The sequence below is a fragment of the Leptidea sinapis genome, chromosome 28 (assembly GCF_905404315.1).
Source record: "Leptidea sinapis chromosome 28, ilLepSina1.1, whole genome shotgun sequence".
Taxonomy (NCBI): Eukaryota; Metazoa; Arthropoda; class Insecta; order Lepidoptera; family Pieridae; genus Leptidea; species Leptidea sinapis.
In genome coordinates this window covers 1,607,487-1,619,584 of record NC_066292.1, presented here as the reverse complement: position 1 = coordinate 1,619,584, position 12,098 = coordinate 1,607,487, and the positions used below count along the sequence as shown (strand labels likewise).

Here is a 12,098-nt window from a genome sequence, read left to right as displayed (position 1 = left end):
TTATATAACTTAATGTATCGAAAACTCTTAGAGCAAAACAAATTACCAACATTAGAAAGTCTTGGGCATTATTGGGAGTTATTTATTTCGATAGTTACACAAACAACACATCATTATACAATAAAAATTTTAGCAAGTACACAAGGGATAGTACAATACGACATGTCTTTACAGGTGTAAACAACATTTATAAGTGTCGCTGTGACACGTTATTCCCGCGCACCTATATTATATGAAACTTTTATGGTATATATTTTAAGATCATCTAATGGTAACTGTTACCCTACCCATAAAAATATACATTGTCACTCGAGGTCTTCAGAATCCAAACTTATGGCCGTCACGATTTTTTTTAATGAAAATAAGGGAGAAGACGAACAGGGCGTTCAGATGATGGTAATTGATACGCTCTATGCATTACAATGCCGTGCCGCTCAGGATTCTTGAAAAATCCAAAAATTCTGGGAGGCACAAAAATTGCGCTCGTCACATTGAGACATAAGATGTTAAGTCTCATTTGCCTAGTAAATTCACTAGCTACGGCGCCCTTCAAACCGAAACACAGTAATGTTAACTCATTATTGCTTCACGGCAGAAATAGGAGCAGGTAATTGCATTCGACATTTTAAGGCATAAGATAGAAACATAAAAAGTCTTAAGTAGCCCAGTAATTTTACTGGCTACGGCACCCTTCAAATCATTCTGGCATACTACTGCTTGGCAACAGTGAACAAACGACGCAGCCTCCTACACATATGAAGAAATATTTTATAACCAATGTAATGCGCAGCTGTAAGAACAATTATATGTGTAATAAATACTAATGGCGGGTTAGCTCCTTTGTTTTTCGTCTAGTCACAGTCTAGAATTGGTCCCGATTGCTACAAGGTTAATTTACTAAGAGTTAAGTAAATATGAATCTAACGACACCTCTCAAGCTAAAATCCATCTAGCCGTTCAGACTGTAGAGCGTGCTAAACAATTATACATACTCTGCTTCTGGCGAAGTCGGGTAAAAAAAAATATTTGACGCAAAAATAAATCACTAAGAAGCTAAATCGAGTTTGGGCATGACAACACCAAATGTGTGCTGATTTCGTGTGCGTGACACCCCTAAATATGAGTACCGGGGCGCAATGAAGCGAACCGGTAAGACCGCAGACGGCGCGGGGAGGAGGGGACGCCGCTTTCCTTCATTACCACACCCTATCGTTGCTTCGTCTACCCGCGGACTTGACTCACTAATTGTATTATTATACTTAACATGGTATATTCGCATACATTGATACTAGTTACATCGTGCGACAAACGTAAATTGTACGCTTTGTGCGACCTTCTAAGGCGGAGGCGCATATTTTGAATAGGATTCTGTGCATTCCATGACACCGTCCAGGATCGTACCGACTACCGAGGTATACTTATACGAATTTCCAAAAGATCAGGGCTCGAACACTTATTTACCATCAACTGGACTTGTGCTAGTTGTTAAAAAAAATATACAAATATTCGAACTTCCTAGACTTACGACAGCCTATTTATATTCACAGCCAAAAATTTAAATGTTAACACGCTTGGACTATAAAATTATAAAAACACAATATCTAATCGTATTATGTATATGGTGGCTCAATGATAAACCGCGATCAATGAATTATTGATGAGACATAAAAGGTTACGGGCGGATGTCGCGGACACTAAGCACCTTCGTTGTGCGTGAGGAATATCTATAGAGCGCGCGTATACCTACGTCTCGGATCTTGAGTGGTAAGTGAAACTAATGCGCAGCTGTAACACTGATTGCACTGGGTTTGATCTGTACATATCACACCTAAGCAAACGCCTTCACATATTTTTTCCGGGTACCCTCCAAAAGTCAGTTCCCGTTAATCAAACGGAGATGCGGCTTGATATATTTACATAAAATGTATTATATATAATTGTCTACCTCAAGTACAGGGGTGGTTACAAAGAACGGAAAATTGAAAATAAAAAATTGAAAATCCCAAACAATACAGCTGTCAGCTGTATTGTTTGGGGTTTTTCAATATCAAAAATCAATAGCAAATATCAAAAACTGTATTTTAGGTTTTACATTAATTGTAAGACAGTCTGCAGTCACTTCGTCTTTACATAACAACTACAAAACGTGTGATATTTTGGGGTATAAATGGAATTTGCTTTTTATGAGACGAAAGACGCTTCCGATGATCTTTATGCAAACCACTGAAGTCATAACGATTGCAGGACAAATTCATTCACTTAGAACTGCTTTTGCCTCTTCCGTTTTATGATAAGCTCATAATGTTATATTATGATAACATAAGTGTAACAATCTGTATAAACATAATGTTACACTATATAATATATTAATTCATTTAGACGCGCTCTATACGAGAAATGTTGAAAGCGATCTATGCACGTACATTGAATGTTATCTTTAAACAAATTAATATTCGAGAATAGTATAAATACGTAATCAATTAACAAAATGCTAACATATTGTGGTTACAAGTATTTCACGCAATGATTGTATTTCGTTTTTCGAATAGCGAATTAATAGGTAACTAGCGGGAGTGCGACCATTAATTAGGATTTAACCAAACGGAGACGACATTGACTCGCGTTTGATATTGTGATTTTTTTTATGGAGTAGGAGGACAAACGAGCATACGGGTCACCTGGTGTTAAGTGATCACCGCCGCCCACATTCTCTTGCAACACCAGAGGAATCACAAGAGCGTTGCCGGCCTTTAAGGAAGGTGTACGCGCTTTTTTTGAAGGTACCCATGTCGTATCGTCCCGGAAACACCGCACAAGGAAGCTCATTCCACAGCTTAGTAGTACGAGGAAGAAAGCTCCTTGAAAACCGCACTGTATAGGACCGCCACACATCCAGATGGTGGGGATGATATCCAAATTTGTGGCGTGTCGTGCGAAGGTGAATTGTAATCGTTGCAAATTACACAACATTAATTCGAAGCTTTAATACTTATTGCAGTATGCCTCTTTACCGCTAGATGGCGGGAATAATAAAATTACGTCGTTGTTCTTATTCCTACGGTAACGCTGGTTGTGATAAATAACAGAGACTAAATATAATGTACCAGAAGGAGAAAGAAGTACCTTAATCAGTAGTAGTAAGACGCAGCTGAAAAGTACAAGTTCTTTCGTGGTAATTATTATGACAGAATGTAAAAAAATCTTATTTTCTCATGAACTTTTATTTGTATGTTTTAAACGACAAGGAATTGGGTAGGAGAGATGGAAACTTTTCGGAAATTTCAAATCGCTTCATTGTGCAGTGCTTTGTTATCCTGTCTGATTTACGGCCGTTTTCAATAACCTATTTATCCTTAGTTTGACTTACTAGAAGTAGACAAATCTATCCTTTTACGCTTACTTATATTTCAATAACCGATAGTTCTAACATCTAACCTATATTGGACATAACTATGGATAGATAAGATTTTGTCATTAAAGGGTGATAGCAACTTATCCGTAACTGTCGCCAACGAGGCTCCAAGACTTGGGCAGCCACGTGCCGTCCTTATTAGATCTTCTGCTGACTACACATGTCGATAGTTACTAAGTCTCTCTCAACGCCCCTCTCGGAACGTCCGACTATTGCCTGATCAGGGGTGTGCCTGAGATACCTTATTGAAAACGGCCATTAGTCGATAGAACAAGCAATCTTAAAATTTCAGATGTGTTACCACCAGTAAAAATATTCAAATAGCGTTCCCTTTGGTTGCATACTCCAAACTTGCCGCATTCAATTCAACAGTAATTATACATGGAGTCGATATCGAACAGAGCAACAAATACGAGAAACAATACGCGCGCGGTCAAATGAAATGATAAATCGTTCACTACTCGCTATTTATTGGCTTTGTACGTATTTCACGTTTAAATGCACATTAATTTTATTCACAGATTTTCAGTGAATCGAGAACGAATTAACATAATAAGCTTTTTGAATTCATATTGGTGACTTTATATTGGTCCCGTGATAATATTTATTTGTTTTTATTTAATATTCGTTTCATTACAGTTTCTTTATTGAATTCAGATACGTTATTATATATATAGAGATAATAAATTATTGCATTGTAACCTTACTGTCGTGTTTTACGATAATTGATTATTTTTTTACATTCACTCAGAGTATCTTGTTTGAAGCCAATATTTCAATGTGATTTGGATTGAATTACCGTTCTACACCAATTGATTTAAAATATATCTTACCGATTGTGAATTGTGATTTTCTAGGTTTTGTCCCCATACAAAGTCGGCCAATAGTCTAACTTCTCTTAATAATAATTAATGTCAATTGTAATTTTATCTTGGAGAGGACATGCAACTGCCTACCTACTACATCATTTGAAATGGATAATCACCCAGTGTCTGATCCTATATTGAAACATCAACCTCAACTATGAAACTCAATATTAGTATTTAGTAGTAAGATAGGAACTGCCGAGAAAATCTCCAAATAATTTAGAATCAAGATAAAAGTAGCGCGCGTAATAAGAATCTGTACTATTCAACCCTCGGAAGTGGCAACAGCTGCGAACAGAGCGGCGAAAGAAGACACAAAAAGGCCGCAAATAAGTACTTTCGAGCTCTCCACAAAAGATATATGTAGTAAGGTTTGTCATTAAGGAGTTCATCCCGCGCGCGAAATAAAAGAGGTACTACCGACTACGTCGGTTAGTGGTGGCTGGGGGGTTGGGAGGCGGTGTGGTGGGGGGCAGGGGGGTCGACGCTAATGGCTCTGACACTCATCCGCTAATGCCGCGGGTGACTCTTCTTTTTGCGCGATTTTCACGTGGTTTACTCGGTCGAGCTTTTAATCTGGGCTGCATCTTGCAGTGACGAGTTTCCGTGCCTGTTTTCACACATGTGATACAGTAGGTACAACAAGGCCGGGGGTAACACAATATATGTATCCCTCAGGGGGTACCTCACAATAGTACCTAGTGAAAATGTTCTGCCTACAATATATTGCTAAATATTACATCAAAGTTATCCTAAATACCTACGCTTTATTTGTGATGAGTGTACCTACCAATAGTTTAATGATTTCTACCTAAATAGAGATCAAATGTTTTTAAAGTTTGGTCGATTGCCATAGTAACACAGAGCAGCCAAGCTAGCAAGGTATCCGCGGTTTTTTATAGTATCGTCCACTCCACTTCCCACTCATTCCACTTCTTGGTTGTACGTAAAAGAATATTCCATGAAACGGCAATGTATATGAACACTAGACATCCAGATGGTGGGTATGTTATCCTAATTTGTGACGTGTCATGCGATGCGAGGTGGGAATCGGCCGCAGTTATCAAGTCAAACAGCTATAGGTACGGAACACCCATTATAATCTCTAGAGATCTAGCTGTTAACAGAACACTAAAAACCTTTGGAATACCTTCGACTCTAGCAGTAACTGGTAGGTACATAGCGAGAATATATAAAATTGTGCTTAAATAAAGTCAATAGTGCAATATAGCAGTACGAGTATGTACTGTAGAGAGACGACAGCAAATTGAATGAAATGCGGCCGCAATCATAATCCACTTGATGCGTTGCGAACGGGGAGTTCTTTGAGAGACACTGAGACACAATACAGAGCCGGCTGCCGACCCCAATATGGGTCACGCTACACATTCGCCTTGCGTGTGTCGGCCCTCTGCTACACTATAGCCAATTTATCTTGTTGTGTTCTGACTGTGGAGCTTCAGATACTGTTGTGTTCTGGTACAAAGGGTCTGGGTGCCAGTGGAATTACACGCACCGTTTGGAAATCAATTTTGAGTCGCGGAATGACTAGATTTTACTATGCTCTATGACAGACCATACTGTCATTGATAATATATTCTGACGAAGCGGCGGAAACATCGGGTCCATCTATTCCATCATTGTTTTCAATACAAAATTAACGTGACGCTACTACTACGCTACGACGACGAGAATGTATTTTGTAGCGGACAGTGTAATTTACATTGAGAAGAAGTAGAGAAAAGTAAAATAAATAACAATATTGTTAGCATGTTGTGCTAATTACAAATTCAATAAATGTTTAGTTCTTTATATGTATTATGAATCAAACAAGAGTCAGAATGTCAGATACCTAATTGACAGATGACAAAATTCGTTAAGTACTAAATAAGAGCTCATTTTATTGGTCGTATTAAAACCTCAAAAACGAAAACGACTCGTACTTACATTTGATGTAGCAACTAAATAACAATATAAATAGAGTGGCTAGAAGTTTATAGTACATTATTCGCACGAGCTTTATACATTTCAGGAACATATTGGTACACTCAGTATATTAAATGAAAACTATATCGACGATTTAAAAGCAGGAACCTCCTTTGTTTAAGCGTATCTGAATAATTATTTGTGTTTGAAAAACTTCTACTACATCTTATTTCTCAACAGTATTTTTTGTTGGAACGCCACGTAATTATTCACAATTTTTTAACGATTTTTACACCATTGTACGATAAAACTATAGATTATCTTAAAAATATAATGAAAAATTAACAGTTTGTAAAAACTTAACAATACAATTAAAATATATTTGTTTTAATGATAATTTAGGATAAAGCCGCATATACGGTTTTCGATGCGCCATTTACTGTCGATTTGTTTCATTATTTTAGTGTAACCGTTTAATGAGTGCAAAGTATTCGCCTAGTATTAATAACACAAATAAAACTGAAAACAAAATTTTATGAACGATGCGGGACTCAAACCCGCGTCCTCTCGCGATCCGTGACAACCTGAGAGTTGAAGAAACCATAAAAGATTTTATGACGATAAGTCACTCGAATGGTTGGCTCAGATGGAAACGACGAAAAATTGACGCATAGAACTCGAGAAGTCGTTGGTTCGAGTCCCGCATCGTTCATAAAATTTTGTTTTCAGTTTTATTTGTGCAAATAAATCCCAGAAGTTAGTATTAATAACATAAAAATAGACACTGTCATTAGTTGAATAAAGCCAGAAACCCAACATAATAGCCACTAGTTAATTAACAGCAAATTACATAAGCGGCAGCACTACATTCGATTAAAGCAATTCAGACAAAACTCTCCACTTAAACAAGTGCAAGTTTGCGGGTAGGTGGTAAAAAGTTATTGCCGTCCCGAGCACTCCCCCAGATGAAGTTAAGCCGCGATTGTGTTCGCGAAACAGCCACGGTCTGCGAAATGCGCCCGACCTTCGTTAATGCTGCGCTCTTATGTATTATTCATGCACGTTCAGTGTTCACCTTATCTTAAACCCGCACCGAACTTTCCACTTTATTGAGGCGTGTATTCACTTAGGGCGAGTTCAGATTACCGACAGAGCGCGCGTTTTATTAGATTAGTCGCTTCACATGAATTGATAATAGGCATATGAAGAAAAAAAATGTTGTGCATTGCTCTTTTTAAATAGTATAGTGTTAGGAACATTAGCTACGATGTTTAAGGTACCAACCTACTTATTATTTAATTCAGTTTCCATTTACCGTACAGATCTTTATTTATTTTTCGTAAAATTGTTTAAAGTTACTTATTTCATATAAATATAATATACAAAATAAAAAATTTACGTATTTGTATAGATGTATTGTAACAATGAATGAAAGCAAAATATTTTCGCATAAAATTTTTAACGACACAAACCATTCACGTCACGGAAATAGTAGCCTATTATTACTATTATTATATTATAGTAGCCTACACTTTCCCGAGAGTTTCTAGAGGACTGCCACTTTAGAAAAAGGTCGTGGATAGTATAATAATACGATTGCACGATGTAGCTGTACTACCCGGACATCTAATTAAAAATTTAACTAGAGAAAGCGAAGCGATCCTGCAGCTGTATAAAAAAATACGGGAATAGTTCCTTAAAGAGTAAAATTTGGTGAGCCTTATAGTACAAACTCAGCCTTAAACAAGACAGAGTAGGTAAGCTCTATTGTATTATAAACGACGCCGCGGCCGCTCTTATAGCGCGCCAATAAATAATTCCCCGGCGAAATATCAGACGCGATAAATGGGCTTTTATTACTGCAGACGAGGAGCAATATTAGGCCGTTCACAGATGACCCGACAATGCGCATGTGATCTGACTTTGTAGAATTATTGCAATAGTCTGCACAGTGGAATCTAAACTTGTGCGGTGTGAGAATACTGAACAGATATCAAGAATATTATCCTTATTTGAGATAATAAATGAAAAACTACTTCTGCTCAAAGTATTTTTGTACAGTATAATGTTTTGCAATCATAATAAAATATGAACAGAAGCGTTAAGTACCCTCATCGAACTGGATACTGAAGAAGATTCCTTTAAAAACACAAACATATTAACATGCTCAACAATTTAATCAACAACACTGACCAGTGTAGAACAACAAAATCCTACAATAATGCCAGTTAATTTAAATTCGTATAATTTGTTTAATTAGAGAAAATTTGGGCCCACTAACCTAGCCTATACAATTAGCACCCGATTCGTAAGTACATTAAAACCTGAACGCAATGTGTGTTCGGCCTTATCGTGGCAACACATCAGCGGCGTACCGATAATAGTTAAAACATTCGCCGCGAAACATTAGCGGCGAACGCATCGATAATGCAACCACTATAGGCCGCCACGTGATCGCGTGTTTAAATTACACTGTATAACGAATTCATTATAAAAGATAGCGATCTGTGGAGCAATAAATTCCGTTGAAGTACGGGTACAATCTAAATCGTCAAGTAGCGCGGTCGAGTCGTTAATATTCATTATAAACAAATGGATATAATTATGTCGGCGACCGGCGAGTACAAGTTAAGTGGAGAGCGGTTTGAGTGGGCGTCTGGTTGTTCTGTGCGGGAGACGTCGTTATCTAGATATTGGATCGAGTATCGCTGCCGGCTGCCGCGTCGCGAGCTTCGACTATTTAAGCAAAGAGAGCCGGCGTTCAAATAATGCTCGGATTTTTATTTACCCAGCTGTTCTGATTTACAACCGACAGCACATATTCCAAGTACATTGCAATAAAATTACTTGTCTGTATTTGTCATGTAATTTGTGTTTGCTAACAAGCACTAAACTTCTATCTCTAATATATAAAATTCCCGTGTCATGGTGTTAAACTTTGAACTCCTCCGAAACGGCTTCACCGACTCTCATGAAATTTTTAGTGCAAATTGGGTAGGTCTGAGAATCGGACAACATCTATTTTTCATCCCCCTAAATGTTAAGGGTGGTCCACACGTTTTTTTTATACTTTTTTTTAAATTTGTTTGATTATGAGTCAGCATTAAAAAATACATACAACTTCAAATTTTCACCCATCTACGACCAACAGTTACTTTTGTATCGCGATTTTAATATCGACAATACAATGTTTGCTGGGTCAGCTAGTAAGTATACATATATATAATTAAAATTATTTTTGTTTGAGGCTCAATCACGCCTAAACCACTGATCGTATCGACATGAAACTACCACCATTCGATGAAATTTATCCTAGATGGTTTATGGCTACTTATTTTTTTTATTGTATTTGTAATAAGATGAATAAAATTTAATTTATTTCTTGCTATATATTGCTTGTTTAATAATGTAAATATTAAGCCACGCATACATATAAAAATCATATGGCACATAATATTAAAATGATCTACTCGATGTTGTGTCCATTGTGTGTATCAGATGTTGAAACACCAAACTGTCTCGGCTTAGTTAAATACTCAAAGGCGATGTTGGTAGTCACAAGTCGCGCACAATATTAACACAGTTTGTATTCAAACAGTTTATCGCTTAAATAATTTTTTTTTATATGTATAATCTATTGTAATTTTTTATGATATTAAGTGACAATAAGAGTCAGACGTTAATTTGATGATAAGTGATAACTTTGAAAACGCGAAATTTTGAACAACAATCGTTTGATGAGACAAAAAAATTAACTCTCACTAGCCCAATATTTTTATTATTTACGGCGACCTGAAATCAAAACACTAAATGTGCTAACCCACTAGTAATGAGGATATAAATAGGCATAAACATGAATCCTAATAATTACTGTTGAATTTGCAATGTGCCAACCCCCCCCCTGAACATAAGTACAAATTAGGGTTCAGTCCTACAGCAGATACGAGGCAAAAACGCATAACAACGTAACAATGATATTGCTAATTGATGCTTATGGTATTTGTTTTGATTTTAAATATAAGTAACATTTTTGGTACTTTAGGGATCATAATATAAAGTAAATAATTTTAATCCTACTTTGAATGATAACATAAACGAATCTACAAGTGGCTTAACAATACATTTCCCATACGGAGTTACTCAACCATAGCTGTTCATAACAATAATTCCCCAACAGTAGATATAAATGGACAAATGACTTCTGTAATAGTTCCTAACTGAATTTTGTAATGTTATCTGCTGACATGTTATTTATTAATTTATAACACATGCATCAGTTTTATTAGTTTTAGCTTCCTGCACTTCTTTTCCAATTAAACTTTCACTATGTCTAATCCCACACGGCTCTATAAGCGCAATATATAAATTAGTTCACGAGTCTATTTGCGTTTAAAAAATTATTGAGTCCAATACAGGTTATACCAACAACAAGAAACGTGATAACAAACCGTTAGACTTGAGCTGTGACGCTTGTGACGCGGCGCCGGCTGACTATCTCATAGTAATCATATCGTAATTGCGAGAAGGTGCGCTTGGGCGAACACACTGTGTCAATCTACAACACGTTTCACATTGTTACACATTATTATCTTTGCTACATTATATCGTACTATTGCTTGTTATGTTCGCTAGTTTATTTCTCCCACAAGATCCGTTTGTGCGATAGAGAGGCCGCTATCGGTAAAACCCTTCTCACTATGTGCGCTTTAAGCTATAAACATCTTATTATTGCAGGTAACTTCATTTTATTTAACTAGCTCTGAATGAGTTAAAGAATGCATACATTAATACATGTATTTTTTATTTTCTTGTTTTAGAGTTGTTGAATAATTTTAAGTTGCACGAAAGTTTTCTCTTCATCTTAGGCGTAAACTTGGAAACACATAATATGCCCCGAATTACTTTGTGCTGAACTATGTATTTGTTAAGGTTTGCGATTGGATTTTGTTTTCACTTATTTCCTATCCATCCTATGTCACCAGAAAGTATAATATAGCAAATTACTTGTATTGAGCAATCATAGTCTGTTCGGCAACCGTTTGAAAATTTTATAAGTACACTTAGAATTGTTTTTATTTTATGTATTGTGGTACGAAACATAGCTGTCGTAAAGCACAAGGCAGGTGCCATTTACAAATAGTTTTCAAACTTCAATTTTATTAAAAAAAAAATAAAAATATAATCAAAATCTTTTCATCAATCTACAATATTAAACTATATATTTATCAAAATACGCTGTTGCACAGCAAAGCGCTCGATTAATTAGTACAATTAATCTTATGATACCGTTAGATAAATAGTTCAATGACAAATCGCTAAATTAATTTGAATTAATTAAGATAACGTTTAGATTAGCATCCTATTAGCAGCTGATTGCCAGTTTCCAACTTAATATTTTAATTATACAATTACATTATCTAGTAAATGGCTGTGCATGTCGACTGTGTTTGGTCACTCAACGTTTCTTTCTATCTTTTCTTTCTTTTACTTCTTATCTTTTACTAAAATCCAAGAAACTCATTACATTTGATATTTATTTCTAGGATTATTGTTAAACTATTTGTTTTTCATAACCAAAAAACGGGCTATGTAGAATAGTTAAGTAATGGGAAGCTGGTATCTAAGCAGAATTATTACAAATTTGACTTGAATAAATTGTTCCTAAAATTATGGATAAGTACTCACTGAAACCAAGGACCAAACAAGTCTTGGAAACAGAAAAATAAAGTGGAATCGGTTATCGTTTAAGTTATTTTATTTTCTACATTTATATATTGTAAAAAAAATGTGTTAAATTTAAAACCGCGGGTTTAAAACTTTACTACTTAATGAAAGCGTATGGCGGCGACGAAGTAGCCAAGATGGGCCGACGACCTGGTCAAGATCGCCGGAAT

General features: G+C 36.1%; 1 protein-coding gene across 1 annotated transcript in view; it reads right to left on the bottom strand.

Annotated features, from left to right (window-relative positions):
- LOC126973080 (protein groucho-like) overlaps window positions 1-12,098 on the bottom strand; it is a 106,130-nt gene that overhangs the window by 58,560 nt on the left and 35,472 nt on the right. The gene's annotated exons all lie outside the window — the stretch shown is intronic.